Below are 21,582 nucleotides of genomic sequence, written 5' to 3' on the forward strand. Positions count from 1 at the left end.
TAGGCTGCTGTCTAATTTCCATAGATTGAGCAATAAAGTTAAGGTGGCATTTAGGGTGCACAAAGTATAAAATTTGTGCACCATGTGAACAAATTTCAAAAAACAAGATGAGGGGTTGGATTTTGCAGTTTACTAAACATTATCATACTCCTCCTACACATTATCACATATTTTCTTTTTCACTAAGTTCACACTCTTTCCTTGCAACCTCTTTACCCATTGTGTTTTATTTCTTTATTAAAAAAACTCAAATAATATTAACTCATCGTCTTCTTCTCTCTCCAAATTTATCTTCTTCCCATCTAGATCTGGATTTTACCTCCGCTGTGTACAACCATGACTCACCCATTGGGTCCTTGTCGTCGGAGAGCTCGCGCGCCGCAACTAAATGGAATTATAAAATGGTTTAAATTAGAATTTAGAAAGAGGAATAAGTAAATTCACAGTTTCATGCTAAAATGTTTTAAGATTGAAATCTTTGATTTGTGTTTTATTTTACTCTAGCAAGTTTTTGAATAGTGATTTTTTGTGTTCTTTCATTGAATTAAAGATAGAAGGAGGAAGATGAATGTTTAGGGACCAAATTAGTTGAGTTCTTTTATTGCAAAAGGGTTTTGGAATTTAGTGATAAATGGTTTTTTCATTGATTGAGCTTGCTATAGTAGTGGTGAGAACGGAGATGGTCGTAGAAGATGAGGTTAGATTTGTTTTGGGTGTGAAAAAAATCTAGTGTTGATCGACTACAATAAACCTGTGTTACTTATTTGATCTAATGGTCAAAAATTAAATAATAAAGTTGTGCACCCATGACTAAACCTCACCTAAAGTTAATGGGTCTTTGAAGTCATTTTGTTACTGGATTGCATTTAGAACATCTTCAATGGTGATACCACTTTGAGTATCATACACTACTAACAACTGGTCCCTACAATATTTTACTCCAATGGTGATATCATGTTTTGAGTATCATACATTAATGACAAACGATAATGTTTTGACATATATGGAAGCTATTAAATTGAATTTATATACCAAAATTAAAAATAATGATAACATTAAATTGATGATACGGTACCTTATTTAAGGTACATGTATCATCAACTTTGATACCCTCTGTGTCACGTCATGGAACTCCAATGATAAAAAAATTAAGGTATTGTATCATTAGTCTATGAAACTCTCTTAAATACTCTTATTGGAGATTCTTGATAAAATGATTTAACTCGTTCCGCCCCGTTTTATTACCAACTCGCCCCGCCAATAAATCAAAATATAAATTAAAAATCATTCAAGAAAATCAAGAATTAGACACACACACAAATCAAAATATTTAAAAGAAAAATAAAATAGTCAATCAATAAATAAAATAGCAACTGCACTTCTACACATGCATCAAAAAAGGGAGTGACCTTTGGAAAGTTAATTCATACCTTAGACGGTTTAGATTTTTTCTCTTTAATTTTTTTTCCTTATATAAATGTGCCTAAGCATAATTTATTTAGGCTTGTGCCTAGAGGTGAGAATAGGCTAGGCCGAGCTAAGCTTTGCCAAGCCTGAGCTTGGCCTGTCAAAAAATCGAAGGTCTGAGCCTGATCTGTGGCCTATCATAGGCTTAAATTCTAGGCCTGAGCCTGGCCTTTTGAAAGTCTGATGTGGCCTGTTAGCCTGTTTAAAAGTCTATTTCATATGAACATATTTAAATAAATAATTATATTTATTTTGAAATATACTTATGAACTAATAAAATAATGTTCCATTTGATATTTTAGAGAATTTGACTATATATGTCATCATATTTCAATTCTAGTTTATAATAATACATTTATATATGTTAAAAACTAATGTAGATTAATAAACTTAAATTACTTAAAAAGTTAATAGATTTATAATTTAATCAAAGTATAAATTTTAATATATAAATAATAATCGTAATAAAAATATTATTCATGTTAACTTAAATAGGCCGGCCTAGTAGGCCTCAAAGGTTTTTTTAATGGCCTGCGACCTGGCCTTTTTAGCTAAATAGGCTTATAAAAAAACATTGGCCTGCTCTATTTAAAGAAATAGGCTAGCCTGGCCTGAGCCTATGTAGGCTAGGCCTTAAGGCCATGTAGGCCGGCCTAGCCTGTTCCCACCTCTACTTGTGCCTATATAAGTACTTCTCATTTCATTCTACTACTCCATTTTAATTGTCTAATTTTTATAATTTTTTATTTATCTATTTTTTTTTTTTAACAAAATTTATCTGTTGATTTAAAATTATGATATAGTAAAACATTTTTGTTGAAAATAACACGAAGTTTGAGTGCCACACCTCAACTAAAACTTTCAACTTCATTACATAATCGATAACTTCATTTGTCCATTCTCTTATATTCTCGCTGCCTCAAAATAATTGTCATAATTTGACGTGTGCACTATTCATACTAGATATTTTTACTATATTTTATTACTAATGTTTAAAGACAAATATTAACATATGAGATTTTTGTTAGATTTGTTTTGGTGAATACAATCACGATATCAATTTTTCATAATTTTTAATAATATATTATTAAACATATTAATGATTAAAATTGTACATCAACAAGTGTGCAGTAGTCAAATGCGACAATTATTTGAGACAGAGGAAATACTGTATTATTTTATCCTTTATGGATTCTCGTTTTTCAATTTCAATTAATTTTAAAGTATTTGTAAAAAAAAGTAATAAAGTCAAATTCAGTTGAGATGGTGACATTTTAGTGGAGGTCAGTGAATGATTTGAATCATTCAGTACGCTTTGGCATATCCTTTTGTTATTAAGTTTTCATATAGTTATTTTTATTTTCTTAATAAAAGTGTAAAAGAGTGGGTCTTATCTTATCCAAAATAATTAGCAATAAAAAATAGGAAATTGTTTACCTAACCATATATTGATTGATAATGGGGTAGTGGATTTGTATGCCATGTTGCATTCTCGTCCCATCTAAGGCAAAAGTGATAAAGTGACAACAAAAAAGCCAAATCTAAAAGGTTTATGTTAACGTGCATAGTGTTGATGAAATGCACACTACAACTTGAAGGTAAATGATTTTGTTCTAGATAACCATGTTAGTGAACTTACTTTTACTAAAATTTGAATTGAATTGAATTGAATTGAAAGTATCATCTGACAAGTCCTCGTGGAATGCTGCTCTTTATGAGTGATGCCTAGCGATGGATTCTCTCAATTACTTGAGAGAAATAGTAGCATCTTACCCATTAATGTGTGAGAAGAGATAAAAAAAAAAAAAGGAAAAGATGAACTAAAAGGTAAAATTGAAGAAATTGAGGAAAATAAAATTGAGAGAATTTCTTTCTCATTCCTGATCATCTAAATTCTACAATATATAAAAAGAAGATACGTATGAAATTCTAAATTTGCCCCTTTTTCATTTTTTGACACATAATCAATTCAGGGTTATTTTGTGTCTTTATCAAAAAAAGTTAGTAGAAAAATACTAAAAAGTTTCTCAGCCAGTAGGATTTGAACCCTTAACCTTTTAGTTACACTTCTTATTGCATTTACCACTAAGTCATGTGAATTAATTTGTTATATTTTTGGAATTACAATATATGAAAAGAAGATACGTATGAAATTCCAAATTTGTCCCTTTTTCATTTTTTGACACATAATCAATTCAGGGTTATTTTGTGTCTTTATCAAAAAAAGTTAGTAGAAAAATGCTAAAAAATTTCTTATTTAGTCAATAAGATTTGAACCTTTAACCCTTTAGTTACACTTCTTATTGCATTTACCACTAAGCCATGTGAATTAATTTGTTATATTTTTGGAATTACAATATATGAAAAGAAGATACGTATGAAATTCCAAATTTGTCCCTTTTTCATTTTTTGACACATAATCAATTCAGGGTTATTTTGTGTCTTTATCAAAAAAAGTTAGTAGAAAAATGCTAAAAATCTACAATATATGAAAAGAAGATACGTATGAAATTCCAAATTTGCCCCTTTTTTATTTTTTGTCACATAATCAATTCAGGGTTATTTTGTGTCTTTATCAAAAAAAAGTTAGTAGAAAAATGCTAAAAAATTTCTTATTTAGTCAATAAGATTTGAACCTTTAACCTTTTAGTTACACTTCTTATTGCATTTACCACTAAGCCATGTGAAATTAATTTGTTATATTTTTAGAATCAATATGATCTACAATATATGAAAAGAAGATACGTATGAAATTCCAAATTTGCCCCTTTTTTATTTTTTGACACATAATCAATTCAGGGTTATTTTGTGTCTTTATCAAAAATCTACAATATATGAAAAGAAGATACGTATGAAATTCCAAATTTGCCCCTTTTTCATTTTTTGACACATAATCAATTCAGGGTTATTTTGTGTCTTTATCAAAAAAAGTTAGTAGAAAAATGCTAAAAAAATTCTTATTTAGTCAATAAGATTTGAACCTTTAACTTTTTAGTTACACTTCTTATTGCATTTACCACTAAGCCATGTGAATTAATTTGTTATATTTTTAGAATCAATATGATCTACAATATATGAAAAGAAGATACGTATGAAATTCCAAATTTGCCCCTTTTTTATTTTTCGACACATAATCAATTCAGGGTTATTTTGTGTCTTTATCAAAAAAAAATTAGTAGAAAAATGCTAAAAAATTTCTTATTTAGTCAATAAGATTTGAACCTTTAACCTTTTAGTTACATTTCTTATTGCATTTACCACTAAGCCATGTGAATTAATTTGTTATATTTTTGGAATCAATATGATCTACAATATATGAAAAGAAGATACATATGAAATTCCAAATTTGCCCTTTTTCATTTTTTGACACATAATCAATTCAGGGTTATTTTGTGTCTTTATCAAAAAAAGTTAGTAGAAAAATGCTAAAAAATTTCTTATTTAGTCAATAAGATTTGAACCTTTAACCTTTTAGTTACACTTCTTATTGCATCTACAATATATGAAAAGAAGATACGTATGAAATTCCAAATTTGCCCCTTTTTTATTTTTCGACACATAATCAATTCAGGGTTATTTTGTGTCTTTATCAAAAAAAAATTAGTAGAAAAATGCTAAAAAATTTCTTATTTAGTCAATAAGATTTGAACCTTTAACCTTTTAGTTACATTTCTTATTGCATTTACCACTAAGCCATGTGAATTAATTTGTTATATTTTTGGAATCAATATGATCTACAATATATGAAAAGAAGATACATATGAAATTCCAAATTTGCCCTTTTTCATTTTTTGACACATAATCAATTCAGGGTTATTTTGTGTCTTTATCAAAAAAAGTTAGTAGAAAAATGCTAAAAAATTTCTTATTTAGTCAATAAGATTTGAACCTTTAACCTTTTAGTTACACTTCTTATTGCATTTACCACTAAGCCATGTGAATTAATTTGTTATATTTTTGGAATCAATATGATCTACAATATATGAAAAGAAGATACGTATGAAATTCCAAATTTGCCCCTTTTTCATTTTTTGACACATAATCATCTACAATATATGAAAAGAAGATAGATATGAAATTCCAAATTTGCCCTTTTTTTCATTTTTTGACACATAATCAATTCAGGGTTATTTTGTGTCTTTATCAAAAAAAGTTAGTAGAAAAATGCTAAAAAATTTCTTATTTCGTCAATAAGATTTGAACCTTTAACCTTTTAGTTACACTTCTTATTGCATTTACCACTAAGCCATGTTAATTAATTTGTTATATTGTTGGAATCTACAATATATGAAAAGAAGATACATATGAAATTCCAAATTTGCCCTTTTATCATTTTTTGACACATAATCAATTCAGGGTTATTTTGTGTCTTTATCAAAAAAAGTTAGTAGAAAAATGCTAAAAAATTTCTTATTTAGTCAATAAGATTTGAACCTTTAACCTTTTAGTTACACTTCTTATTGCATTTACCACTAAACCATGTGAAATTAATTTGTTATATTTTTAGAATCAATATGATCTACAATATATGAAAAGAAGATACGTATGAAATTCCAAATTTGCCCCTTTTTTATTTTTTGACACATAATCAATTCAGGGTTATTTTGTGTCTTTATCAAAAATCTACAATATATGAAAAGAAGATACATATGAAATTCCAAATTTGCCCCTTTTTCATTTTTTGACACATAATCAATTCAGGGTTATTTTGTGTCTTTATCAAAAAAAGTTAGTAGAAAAATGCTAAAAAATTTCTTATTTAGTTAATAAGATTTGAACCATTAACTTTTTAGTTACACTTCTTATTGCATTTACCACTAAGCCATGTGAATTAATTTGTTATAATTTTAGAATCAATATGATCAACAATATATGAAAAGAAGATACGTATGAAATTCCAAATTTGCCCCTTTTTTATTTTTCGACACATAATCAATTCAGGGTTATTTTGTGTCTTTATCAAAAAAAAGTTAGTAGAAAAATGCTAAAAAATTTCTTATTTAGTCAATAAGATTTGAACCTTTAACCTTTTAGTTACATTTCTTATTGCATTTACCACTAAGCCATGTGAATTAATTTGTTATATTTTTGGAATCAATATGATCTACAATATATGAAAAGAAGATACATATGAAATTCCAAATTTGCCCTTTTTCATTTTTTGACACATAATCAATTCAGGGTTATTTTGTGTCTTTATCAAAAAAAGTTAGTAGAAAAATGCTAAAAAATTTCTTATTTAGTCAATAAGATTTGAACCTTTAACCTTTTAGTTACACTTCTTATTGCATTTACCACTAAGCCATGTGAATTAATTTGTTATATTTTTGGAATCAATATGATCTACAATATATGAAAAGAAGATACGTATGAAATTCCAAATTTGCCCCTTTTTCATTTTTTGACACAAAATCAATTCAGGGTTATTTTGTGTCTTTATCAAAAAAAGTTAGTAAAAAAATGCTAAAAAATTTCTTATTTAGTCAATAAGATTTGAACCTTTAACTTTTTAGTTACACTTCTTATTGCATTTACCACTAAGCCATGTGAATTAATTTGTTATATTTTTGGAATCAATATGATCTACAATATATGAAAAGAAGATACGTATGAAATTCCAAATTTGCCCCTTTTTTGTTTTTTGACACATAATCAATTCAGGGTTATTTTGTGTCTTTATCAAAAAAAAGTTAGTAGAAAAATGCTAAAAATCTACAATATATGAAAAGAAGATACGTATGAAATTCCAAATTTGCCCCTTTTTTATTTTTTGACACATAATCAATTCAGGGTTATTTTGTGTCTTTATCAAAAAAAAGTTAGTAGAAAAATGCTAAAAAATTTCTTATTTAGTCAATAAGATTTGAACCTTTAACCTTTTAGTTACACTTCTTATTGCATTTACCACTAAGCCATGTGAATTAATTTGTTATATTTTTGGAATCAATATGTCTACAATATATGAAAAGAAGATACGTATGAAATTCCAAATTTGCCCCTTTTTCATTTTTTGACACATAATCAATTCAGGGTTATTTTGTGTCTTTATCAAAAAAAGTTAGTAGAAAAATGCTAAAAACTTTCTTAGTCAATAGGATTTGAACTTTTAACCTTTTAGTTACACTTCTTATTGCATTTACCACTAAGCCATGTGAATTAATTTGTTATATTTTTGGAATCAATATGAGTTAAATGTCCAATTGTAAAAATTACTCCACTTTGTAACCACAAAACTCCACTTTATTTGTTACTTCTCCTACGATTTTTTTCTTTTTATCTGAAAATCCAATTTTTTTGTATGTAACCCAAATTCAAATTACCTCACTTTATAAAAATTCAATTTTTTTATTAAATATAAATCAATTATTAACTGGGCATCAATATATCCTATACACCATCATTTTTCAAGGGTATTTTGTGTCATATTTGAAAGTTAATAACTAATTTCAATATTTTATTAATTTTCTTTAGGTGGTTACTTCCATTTTAATATTTTAATATTTTGTGCCATATATTTATACTCATATATTAATACGATAGCCTAATTTTTGTGTGATTTATGCATGACCTGTGTGTTTTACTCAAATTAATAAGTTTGTCCGTTCTTTTATGACATTTGCGAAACCTATATTTATACTCATATATGAAGAAAAAAAATTAGGGGACTATATTCATACTCATGTGTATATATATATATATATATATATATATATATATATATATATATATATATATATATATATATATATATATATATATATATATATATATATATATATATATATATATATATATTTAATACAGGGACCTAAGAAAATAAGATACATGTGAAAATCTCATGTTACCCCTACTTAATAATTTGACACGTCATCACTTTCATGGATATTTTGTGTCATATTTGAAAGTTAGTAAATAATTTCAATATTTTAAAATTTTTCTTGAGGTGATTAATTCCATTTTAATATTTTACTCCTTCCGTTTTTTTATAAGTGTTCAGTTAGAATGATAACACTAAATTAAAAAAGTGGATTTTTGAACATTATCTTCCTATTATACTCTCATCTTAATTCACCAATAAATTCTATTTTTTGCACTCTTTCAAATAAATTTATTTTTATACAAAAATAAATTGGTAACAAATTATGTTTAAATATGAATATAACAAGGAAGAAACAAACTTTCTCATCGTAAAAAAAAAAGAACAAAATTTCTTTTTTAAAAAAACTTTAGTTTTTCAAATATGTATATAAAAAAATTATTGAAAAAGATAATAATAATAATAATAATAATAATAATAATAATAATTGACAAAGGGTATAATTGACAAATCGTATCCTTAAAACACAAACTGAGCAGTTAATTATAAACGCTAAATTTGATGAAACTGAACACTTATAAAAAAACGGGGGAGTAATATTTTGTGCAATCAATACATTGGCCATTTTTTTGGAATAGATTGATCATCAATACCATCAGCAAAATATATATTTATACTTATATATTAATACGAAAATCTACTATTTTTTGCGACTCTCACGGAACTTGTGTTTTTACTAATATATTATGTTATCTATTTTTTTAAATAATTTTACGGGTTGTATTCATATTAATACGGGAACCTTTTTTTTGTTATATCTACAGGCATTATATTTTTAATCATATATTAATAAATATGTTTATTTTTTTTTTATAATTTTACGTATTATACTCATATTTATACGGGAACATAATCTTTTGTGTGAATTCTGCGTGACCTATGATTTTCCTCTTATTAATAAGGTTTTCTGATCTTTAATAATTTATATAGGACCTAAATATATACTCAGATATTAATACGAGAACCTATATTTTTTTCTGATTTCTACGAGACTTATATTTTTAACCATATATTAATAAAGTTGTCATTCTTTCATAATTTATGCATTGCATATATTTATGATCATATATTAATACAAATATCTAATCTTTTGTGTAATTTCTGCGGGGCCTATGTTTTTACTCTTATTACTGAAGTTTTTTTTTACTATTGTTTTTAGACCTATATTTATTATTATATATTAATACGAGATCCTTTTTTTTTTTAAGGATCCAAATCTTTTGTGTTATTTCCGGGGACCTATGTGTTTTTTTTGGGTACATGGGGACCTATGTGTTTTACTCATATTAATAAGTCTGTCCGTTCTTTTATAACATCTGCGGGACCTATATTTAAACTCATATATTAATATGAAATTTTTTTTGTTTGTGTGGTTTCTACGGGAACTTTTAATTATATATTAATTAAGTTGTTTGTAACAAAAATAAAATAAAAATTAAGTTGTCTAATTTTTTTTTTACAATTTTACTGGTTATACTCATATTTAATACGATGACCTAATTATTTTGATGATTATTGAGAGACCTATATTTTCACTAACATATTTTCACTAATGATTAGAAATTTTACCTTAAATGTGAATAAGGGGAGTGTTCGGGATTCGAACTTCAGCTCCTGCACATACAGTACGATGTCCCTACCAACTGAGCTAACATGAGACTAATAAATGTTTTTCTTCTAATTACATTTTTCAACTCAAACCAACTTGTTTATTATCAGATTGAGTAGGTTTGGATTTCACATAAAAAAATATATAAGAGATATTTACCCAACATAAATCAATTAATTTTGATTGGGTCCGACATCAAGTTTGACCAAAATTAGTCGAAGCTGTGAATCTCCCTAAATAGGAAACACACAAATAATTAATAAGATTAGTTTTGTAAGAGTTTTGTGTGTTTTGAAAATTTTAAAATATAACAATTATAAAAAAAAAAATTAAAATATAACAATTGTCTTATTAAGATTGAACAATTATGAGACACTGATTATAGTCGTAGTCGATTGCAAGCAACAATTTTAAAATACGGCAAGTAACAATTTTTTTCGATTTACAAATGAGTAAAAGATCGAATCCAGAATCTCATACATACTATTCAAAATTTTCACCACTAAAACAAATCTAATCACTTTGAACATGTAACAATCTTTTAATAAAGCATGTCATGTTAGGGTTTTTGTTTTCAACAGTTAATGAGAATGATTAGTAATTAACAACTTATTACCTGAATAGAAGTTTTTTTTTTTTTCTTTCAGTTTATGTGTCAATGAAAGCATTGGCCCACCCCTACCTCTAACCAATTCAAGTGCATATCAATCAGAAGATGATATATAGAACAAAGCAACCAAGGTCTCTCTGCTCTTCTTCCTTTACACTTCTTAATTGGTTTTTGCATGTGGGTCTAAACCAACAACCATATCAAACATGATCTATTGACTCCTCTGTTTGCTTGTTCTTTTCCCCATCAACACTGCCTTGATTTCATGCGTTATTGCTAAGATGTTATGGCCCCATTCCAAACACTTTAACGGCACAAGGTGTCATATTTTTTAAAAGCTAAATTACACTTTTATTTTTTTTAACTTAATTTTAGATTTTATTTTCGTCCTTTAAATTATTTTTGTATTGTCAAAATTTTTTTTATAAATATTGAACATTTAAGTTGACAGGACATAGCGATATAAACGCAAGAGCTGAGATTTAAATCCCGGATACTTCATTTATCCATCTTTAAGTTGTAATTTTTAGTCACTAAACTACTTGACAAAAAAAAATTATAAATATTGAAAATTTTGATCTTTAAGTTATATAAAGCTTAGACAATTTAAGAAACTAAAATGTTCAATATTCATATATAAGGGATTTAAATGAAACGAAAAAAATTTAAGAGACAAATCATCTAATGTTTTTAGTTTAAAGGACCAAAGTGAAACAATAAAATTTAAAATTAATTTAAGGGAACAAAAAATATAATTTATCCCTTTTAAAAGGATATACCAGGTACTTTCGTCTCATTTTAAGCATTTCATTTGACTAATAGAAGTGGTCACTGATTAATTGTGTTACAAAAATTCTTCTCTGTTTAAAAAATATTGGCAGAAAAGAAAAGTACTAATGTGTATATATTAGCTGTTGCTAGCTGTTTGTGTTCAATAGGAAACATGATTTTAAAAACCAATTTTTTGAAGGTGGCTTGTTCCTTTTTTTTTTTTTAAGGAGGCTTATTCCTTGTCACTACATTTAATAATTTTGCATTTTTTCCTTGTCATAATGAAATGAAAAAAACTCACGAGACTAAAAATGCAAAAACTTAAAACTGTCAATTCTTGATACAGTCTGCATATATGTTTTTGCATTTTTTAGTAATTTCATCGGTTTGACATGCATACCCATATTTTCTTGTACAATGTATTCTCTGCGTCCTAAAATATAAGACTAGTTACAATGAATGTTGAATTGGGTGTTGAATGAGTGATTCAACACAAGTGAATGGTGCAATGTTGGTGTTGAATATGATTTGGATGAAAGAGAAGATGAATTGTCTCAACTGTGTTGAATGCTGCGGACGGAGACATGTGGCGCGCTGAGATTCGCCCTCGCAGGCGCGTGCATCACACATCCCGACAGGGCACGTTGCCCAGCAGGGGACACGGAGAGAGAAATCCAAATGGACAAGTGGCACGCGTTGATTGGCTGGACGGATTTTTACCTCATCTAATCTTTGAACTCAATTATTTCAATGCAAATTAATTTTTTTATTTTTTCACCAAAATTCGTAATTTTTTTCTCTACAAATAGAGACTTGGTTCATTTCATTTGGACACAGAAAAAAAAACCAAATTTTTCACTATCTTAATCTATTATTATCTTTCTAATTAGTCTTTCTTTTGAAGTTTTAATCTTTTTTTAGTGAAATGGATCCCAACAATTCTTCTAATTATCCCAACAATTCTCAAAATCCCAACAATTCTCAAAATCTCAACAATTATCAAAACTCCAACAATTATCAAAACCCCAACAATTATCAAAATCCCAACAATTATCAAAATTCAAATCAATTTTTCAACCAACATCCTCAAAACACACCTAATTTTGGTTTAACACCAAATTTCAACCAATCATCATTTGTTCCAAACTTTCATCCATATTATGGAACTATGCTGAGAAATTCATCTCAAACACCCCCGTTTAAGTGTATTATTTTAATTTAATTTTAATCGATAATTATAATGTTATTTAATCATAAAAACAAAAATTAAAATTTAAATAAGAATATGAAATAGAAAGTGGTGGGGTAGAGAAAGTGGTGGGGTATGGTGTTGAATATAAAAACCATTGGAGAGAGTAAAAGTTGAATGTGTGTTGAATGATTAGGTGGAAGAAAGAGAAAATGATGTGGAGTGAAAAAGTGGGTGTTGAATGTTTTTTGGTGTTGAAACCATTGTATGTAGTCTAAGGAAAAATGAATCAAACAAATTTAATATATTTGATTCAAAAGTTGGACCAAATATATTCATTTTTGTTGACCAACTTTTACTTATATTTTTGAACAAAGGGAATACGATATCTTGTGCCAATAACACTTCTCTTTAATTCTTTCATCAAATTATCGAGCCGACTTTATATCTTTTGCCAAGTTCCAAGTTCCAAGTTATTATTGCATGGTTTCAGATAATATTCGAGACATTGGTGGTTACATAACTTTGTAGGTGCATTGCTGAAAGAGAGCTCTAGTGTATTGTTATTATTGTACCAAATTTGTTCCAACTTCCAACTTTTGAGCACATGATTTGACAAAAGGTTTGGATATTTTGATGTAAGTTTGAATATACCGCTATATTCCCTTTAATAAAATTTAACATTAATTTAGCCACCACAATGAAGGCAATAAGATGATTTTAATACCTACATTTTTTTTGTTTTTCAATTTTTTTCAATTAATTCTCATTACACTACTATTACAATAGAATAAACTCAAATAATAAGGAAACTACTTTATGCTTTGGTTGCCCCTATTGCTGAGAACTGATCTTCCTCTGCTTGTGGAGCAGCAGAGCCCTTAAAGAGCAAAATTGCCATACTACCTATACAGAAATATATGAAGCAGCCACAACAATGTGTCACAAATGATTGATTCACTTTTGAAGGTAGGCGTAAAATTACAAACAATGACATAAACTCATCATATCCCTTCATTTATTTTAAAGGTTTTCATAACATATTCTTATATTCATCATTTTTTTATCATCCTATGGGCAGATTTTTATCAATACCCACTGAAGACATACATGGTCAAGTGCATGTGCCTCCCCACTCCCCCTAGATAAATAAATAATAATAATATTCTTCCTCCTCTATTTTCATTTAAAAAAAAATCATTTTCTATCAAATACCATTTCTTTATTTATGTGGAGCATAGACACAATGTCAAGTTAAATAAATAGTGCTAACTTAACATTCATACCTGGTACAGATACGTCCGCAATTTTATCAAGAGCCCTGCATAAAGAAGTTGCAGTACCTTCCTCACATGAGGCATCATAGGCTGCAAAGAAGGAAGAGGCTAATTTTCTACATTAACATAAAGGCTCTCTTGCGGGAGGGATAGGCGGGAAAGGGTTCTCAATCAAAAAGTTTTACTATTATAGTATATCATATATATACAAAGAAAAGTTGATCTCTCGCAGACCAGAAATCTCTAAGAACTTAATAAATAGAATACCAACCCATCAGATTTTAATCACACATAATTACACATTTCACAAACAAAATGTATTCAGTGCTTCTAAATCTAATGCAACACTAATTAATTTCAGTATATCAAATTCTTTGAAGAAAGCAGATTTAAAAGAAATAATATCATACTTGAGTCATTTACAAAAGTTGAATAATAAAGATCGTCTATTTAAATACTAAATGTTCCCCTTGTTGAGAACAACCACACGTGATTTGTTGGTAATCGCCATTTTCTGCAAATATTTGAACAAATGTAATCAAAGTTTTACCTACAATTTAACTCAAAAAGATAAAGAGAATTACCGTACAGATTGTCAACTCAACAAGTGGGAAATTTTGAAGTATAATATTTCTACCTACAATTTAACTCAACAAGTTAAAGAGAATTACCATACAAATTGTCAACTCAACAAGTGGGAAATTTTGAAGCATAATACAAACTAAAAATTTTAAGATCGTCCACATAGAGGCATTAGTTAGTCCTGTGTAAAACCTGAAATCTGAGTTTATAGTCAGATCAGTCATATTACCTAGCATAGATCATGAGCAACATAAGCTTGGCATTGCTTCATAGGATAGTGCAATTGCTTCAATTTCCATACAACAAGAGAGTGAAGTGATCGATCATTCGAGACATCAGTGTAATTATGAGGTAAGCCAATCAACATCGAAGATCTCTAAAAAATATAGAATATACTTAGATTAAGAATATTCTGCAGAAGTATAAAATATGTATGGTGTGGGATCTAATGTTTTATGTTTAGCAATTATATAATCATATAACTGACACCATTTAATTAAAAGAATGAGATATAAGCAAATCCAAGAGAAATACCATTTTAATGAGGTGCTTTGCTATCCATGGATATCATGAGTGCTCAAGAATCTCCAATGGCAATATGATCTTTAGCTCCTGCATCCTTGACTTGGATATCAAATTAGTAAACAATGTCAAAACTCAAAATGAAGGCAAAAACCTCACGAGAAAGCATCATATATGTACATCAAGTTCTGTGATAGAAAACATTCAACTTCTTTACTTGAAATGTATATAAATTCATGTATGAAATTATCTAAAAATGTTCCAATTAATAAGGAAATTGAATTACCTAAACTACATCAACCTCAAAGGGAGAACTATCTCAAGTCTCAACCAGTTTGGCATATCACACATCACAACAATACCCAAAATTACATACATATTGATCACAAGCAACAACACATTAAGCTTAAAAAAATTAACAATTAAAAAAAAACAGTTTAAGCAACAAATCAATAATCACCTCTTGTTCCATTGCTCTCTTGCTGTCGCCAACATAAAGTGTACTCATCCATTGCTCTCTTGCTGTCCCCAACATAAAGCACATACTGCAAATTATAAAAACCAATTAATTAACTGATTAATCATAGATTACTACTTCAAATAGAACTAATAAAGAAAAGACAGAATAGAAGTTACTTACCTTAATAACAACAACATGGTCTGGATGTTCACCAGGCCCATAGAGGATTGCATTGTTGTTAACCATATCATCAACAACATTGCTCTTGGAGATTTCTTTGCAGCAGAAAGTTTGTGGTGCAGAGAGATTCATTCCATCGTTGTTTCCCAAATGGTTGTAACTCACTCTTGATGTTGGCTATAATTCATAATCCAACAACATAATTAAAATATCAATTCAATTTTTTATCTATATGTGTAACAATTATTTTATTTGGGTAATGATCCTGACAAATTCTACTTGTAATGTGATTGTTATCACTTTGTATAAAGTCTTTTCAAGTCATTTTTTCATGTGCGACTTGCGTTTTTACCAATAACAATCGCGACTCGCAAGTCACATGCTTAATTTGCATAAATAAAACAGTAAAATTTGGATAAAATTATCGTTGAAGGAGAAATCTCAGATTCATTCCTGTCCTGTTGTCCACAGAAGCAAAATAAACGGAGAAACGATTGAATTAAAACGAAAAAGAACCTCTGAGATCATCGATGGCGGAGTTAGAGACATTTGAGAATGGAGAATCGCGTTTGAGAATCTTTTTGTTAGATGGGAACTGGAGAACGTGAATCAACATTTGAAAAGCTAGGGTTATCGAGGCAACATTAACCCAATTTATATAGCCAATAAGAAATGAACATAAGGGTCATTGAGGCAACATTTAATAAAGGTTATCAAGGCAACATTGACCGAATTTATATAGCCAATAAGAATTGGACATAAGGGTCATTGAGGCATCGTTTAATAAGGGTCATCGAGTCAACTTTAAATAAAGAGTAGTAATTGAGGCAACATATGACCGAATTTATATAGCCAATAATAATTGGACTGATGGATCATCGAGGCAACATCTAATAAGGGTCATCAGGGCAACATTTAACCACATTGCTCAGAACTTAACCGAATTTATATAGCCAATAAGAATTGGACTCAAGGGTCATCGAGGCAACTTTCAATAAGGGTCATCAAGGCAATTTTCAATAAGGGTCAACGAGACAACATATAACCAAATAAATAACCAATAAGAATTAGAGTTAAAGGTCATCAAAGAAACATTTAATTAAAGCTCCTCGTGGCAACGTATAATCGGAACTATCTAGTCAATAGGATTTAGACTTACGGGTCTTCAATGTAACATTTAAACATATGAGAGGCAGAGCCAATGGAATTTGAATTTAAGCATTATCAAGGCAGCATATTACCATCTTAAAATAATTTATAGAGTCAATAACAATGAATATATTTTGGGTCAATATATCACTCTGGCATATCAAATATAGGGAACCTAGTCTAAGTCATCGAGGCAACATTTAACCACGTTGCTCATAATTCAACCGATAGAAAATCTTTTGAGAAAGCTATCGCACTTTGCAAAGTATGGGTCTAATTCAAAATATTGATGTCAAACATGGTCTTTCGGCAGAAGATTGAAACTTTCTAAATAATCAAGAAAAAATGGATACCTTTTTTCAAGCAAAATCATGTTAATTATGTCATTTTTCTCTTCCACCTCACATTTAATTCTCGAGCAACCTGTTCAAAAACAACACAGATTAGTACATGTTGAATTTCAAAATTGAAATGAATCGAAAATAGACACTAAAAGTAGTTACTTGCCTTGACTTGTAGACTGCACTGCCACAGAGGAACCATTTCCAAATTAATTTTGTCAGCAGCAATGGGATATAGGGTCATCGAGCCAACAATTAACGGAATTTATAATGCCAATATTAATCGGTCTTAAAGATCATCAAGACAAAGTTTAATCGAATTTATATAACCAACAAGAATTGGACTGATGGGCCATCGAGTCAACATTTAATAAGGGTTATCGAGGCAACATTAACCGAATTTATATCCAATAAGAATTGAACATAAGGGTCATCGAGGCAACATTAAATAAGGGTCATTGAGTCAACTTTTAATAAGAGTCATTGAGGCAATATATAACCGAATTTATATAGCAAATAATAATAGGACTTATGGATCATCGAGGCAACATTTAATAAGGGTCATCGAGACAACATTAACCGAATTTATATAACCAATAAGAATTGAACTTAAAGGTCATAGAGGAAACATCTAATAAGGGTCATCGAGACAACTTTAAATAAGGTTCATCGTATATAGCCGATAAGAATTAGAGATTTTTTTATTCAATTGCCTCTAAAAAAATCGTTTTTTACAACAATACCCTTGTTTTAAAAAATATTTCCGTAATACCCCTCTTTTGGGACAAAAACTGGCAAGCTGCAGGTCCCCACTGATGGCGGAACCGACAGTGTGGCCACATGCAAGTAATGGCGGAAATGGCAGTTCTGCCATTGCCCAACTTTTTTTTTTTTTTTTCATTTTCTGGCCTGAAAATGGCGTTTTGTATTTTTTTTTTTTTTAAATGTTAATATTAAACTCTGATCTAAAATCCTAATCGCAAATGAAGCCTCAAAAACACAAATCGAAATAAAACAAATTAAAACCCAAAAGTTTTGATCTGTTTATTACCTTTCCTTTTTTTTTTTCTTCCTGTTTCTTTGTTCTATCTTCCCTACTTTCAGATTTTGGTTCTCTGCCTCTTTGATTTTTTCATTTGGTAATGATTTATGGTGGTGATTGAATTTTGGTCGAGGGGGAGGCACAACGGATTATGTGTTGTTCTTTCAATTTTTCTCCCCCTTCAGGCCATAACAAAAAAAAAATCTCATAAACAGAGCCAGAAAAATAAGAATTAGAAACACAAAAGAGGTAATAGAACAACAACATTTAATTTTTGGGATTTTAATATGTTTACTTTGATTTATTTGTTTTGGGGTTTGATTTGTGTTTAAAACTGGTTAAAAGTGTTTAAAAAAGGATTTTGGATTTTTTGGGTTTAATTTGGGATTTTTTGGGTGATTTTAGGTATCCGGCACGGTGGCGAAACCGCCGGAAACCGGACGTCGCGGTGGCTAAGGACGCCGGAATCTGGCCCAGGCGGTGGTCCGCCGCCGGCATTCATGTGTTCATGAAGAACAACATGAATGTTCTTGAGTGAGATGAGAGAAGAGAGAGAGCCGAGAGAAGAAGAGAGAGAAAGTGAGAAGAAAAATGAAATTTTTTGAGGATTAGGAGAATTTATACCTGCTGATCCTACGCGCGTAGGTCCACTGCAGCTGCACCATAAGCCTTTCATCACAGCCGCTGATCTTCATCAGACGGCTTAAATATGTCTTCTTCCTTTTTGGATATAAAGGAAAAAAACAAAAAACAAATTCTTTGGTCAATGGCGGAACTGCCATTTCCACCATCACCATGCAAATGGCGATTCTGTCGGTTCCGCCATCAGTGGAAACTTGCTACACACCAGTTTTTGCCTCAAAAGAGGGGTATTACGGCAATATTTTTTAAAACAGGGGTATTGCTGTAAAAAATGATTTTTTTAGGGGCAATTTAAAAAAAAAAAAATCAGAATTAGACTTAAGGGTCATTAAAGAAACATTTAATTAAACCCTATCGAGGCAACATATAATTGAAACTATGTAGCCTATAGGATTTAGACTTAAGGGTCTTCAATGGAACATTTAACCATATGAGAGGCAGAGCCAATATAAAATTTGAATTTAAGCATTATCAAGGCAGCATATTACCATCTTAAAATAATTTATAGAGTCAATAACAATGAATATATTTTGGGTCAATATATCACTCCGGCATATCAAATATAGGGTATCAAGTCATCGAGCCAACATTTAACCACGTTGCTCATAATTCAACCGATAGAAAAACTTTTGAGAAAGCTATTGCACTTTACAAAGTATGGGTCTAATTCAAAATATTGATGTCAAACAGGGTCTTTCGGCAGAAGATTGAAACTTTCTAAATAATCGAGAAAAAATGGATACCTTTTTTCAAGCAAAATTTTGTTAATTATGTCATTTTTCTCTTCCACCTCAGATCCAATTCTCGAGCAACCTGTTCTAAAACAACACAGATTAGTGCATGTTGAATTTCAAAAGTGAAATGAATCGAAAATGGATACTAAAAATAGTTACTTGCCTTCAGGTGTAGATTGCACTGTCACCGAGCAACCATTTAACCATTTCCAAATTTATTTCGTCAGCAACAATGGGATATAGAGATCATCAATCCAACAATTAACCAAATTTATAATGCCAATATTAATTGTGGACTTAAGGTCATCCAGAGAACATATAACCGAATTTATATAACCAACAAGAATTAATAAGGGTCATCGAGACAACATCTAATAAGGGTCATCGAGACAACATCTAATAAGGGTCATCGAGACAACATTAACCAAATTTATATAACCAATAAGAATTGAACTTAAAGGTCAGAGAGGCAACATCTAATAAGGGTCATCGAGACAACTTTAAATAAGGGTCATCATATATAGCCAATAAGAATTAGACTTGAGGGTCATCAAAGAAACATTTAATTAAACCCTATCGAGGCAACATATAATTGAAACTATATGCAGCCAATAGGATTTAGACTTAAGGGTCTTCAATGGAACATTTAACCATATGAGAGGCAGAGTCAATAGAAATTTGAATTTAAGCATTATCAAGGCAGCATATTACCATCTTAAAATAATTTATAGAGTCAATAAGAATAAATATATTTTGGGTCAATATATCACTCCGGCATATCAAATATAGGGTATCTAGTCTAAGTCATCGAGCCAACATTTAAACACGTTGCTCATAATTCAACCGATAGAAAATCTTTTGAGAAAGCTATCGCACTTTGCAAAGTATGGGTCTAATTCAAAATATTGATGTCAAACAGGGACTTTCGACAGAAGATTGAAACTTTCTAAATAATCGAGAAAAAATGGATACCTTTTTTCAAGCAAAATCTTGTTAATTATGTCATTTTTATCTTCCACCTCAGATCCAATTCTCGAGCAACCTGTTCTAAAACAACACAGATTAGTGCATGTTGAATTTCAAAATTGAAATGAATCGAAAATGGATACTAAAAGTAGTTACTTGCCTTCAGGTGTAGATTGCACTGTCACCGAGGAACCATTTAACCATTTCCAAATTTATTTCGTCAGCAACAATGGGATATAGAGATCATCAAGCCGACAATTAACCAAATTTATAATGCCAATATTAATTGGACTTAAGGTCATCGAGAGAACATTTAATCAAAGTTTTATAGACAATAAGAATTGGAGTTATGGGTCATCGAGATATGTGTGATTTCGACATTATTATATGATTATTTAATCAAATGTAGTACTATCAAGATATGTGTGATTTCATCATTTTTATGTGATTATTTAATTATTGAATCACAACAAATGTATCAACTTGGTAGCACTAAATTTTTGCAAGTTGAAGTAAGTAGACACAACAAAGATACACTAGTACTGCATCTAGAAATAAGTTATATGACTATTGTATCACAATAAAAAACAGAACAACTTCAACAAGCTATGGACAAAAACCATAGCAACTCAAAAAATCAATAGGGTTACAAATGATTAGCTCCATTCTCAATAAAAAAATCTAACTTCTCAAGGAAATGAAAGATTAGAAAAATAGAAAATAAAACATAAGAAAAACAAAACAAATTAGTTGATCATAAACACTTGATCAATCAAATACCTAAGAAACCAAAGAGACACACATCACACTTGATTTCCTCTAACATTACAACTTAACAAAACAACAAAGTGAGGGTACAAAAAGTTGGATCATTTTCCGAAGGATTTTAATATTTTACCTTGATCATCATAATCAAAATAAAAAGTCGTAAAAAACATAAGATTCGGAAAGACCTAAGGAAATTGCAAATCTAAACTATTACCAAGCAATAAGCTAACAAGAGCTGCACAATCAAGTGGAGACCCCTATAAATCTAAGCAATAAAATCCATATTGAAACATATAAAATAAAGATGAGAAAGAAGAATCTAAGCAATAAGACGAAGGTGTAAGCCAAACCTGATGCAACAGCACAGCGAAAGCTCTACCAATTTCTGCCTGATCC

The 21,582-nt window shown here is 29.4% G+C and overlaps 1 long non-coding RNA gene across 1 annotated transcript; it reads right to left on the reverse strand.

Moving 5' to 3' along the window:
- Positions 1-13,702: 13,702 nt before the first annotated feature.
- Positions 13,703-19,646, reverse strand: LOC123897311. Its single transcript, XR_006804942.1, has 5 exons — positions 17,047-19,646; positions 15,545-15,721; positions 15,365-15,449; positions 14,917-15,006; positions 13,703-14,758 (listed from the first exon to the last, which is right to left on the reverse strand). It is a non-coding gene; the product is annotated as an uncharacterized LOC123897311 (long non-coding RNA).
- Between the last annotated feature and the right edge of the window lie 1,936 nt (positions 19,647-21,582).

This window comes from Trifolium pratense, linkage group LG7 (assembly GCF_020283565.1).
Source record: "Trifolium pratense cultivar HEN17-A07 linkage group LG7, ARS_RC_1.1, whole genome shotgun sequence".
NCBI classification, from domain to species: domain Eukaryota; kingdom Viridiplantae; phylum Streptophyta; class Magnoliopsida; order Fabales; family Fabaceae; genus Trifolium; species Trifolium pratense.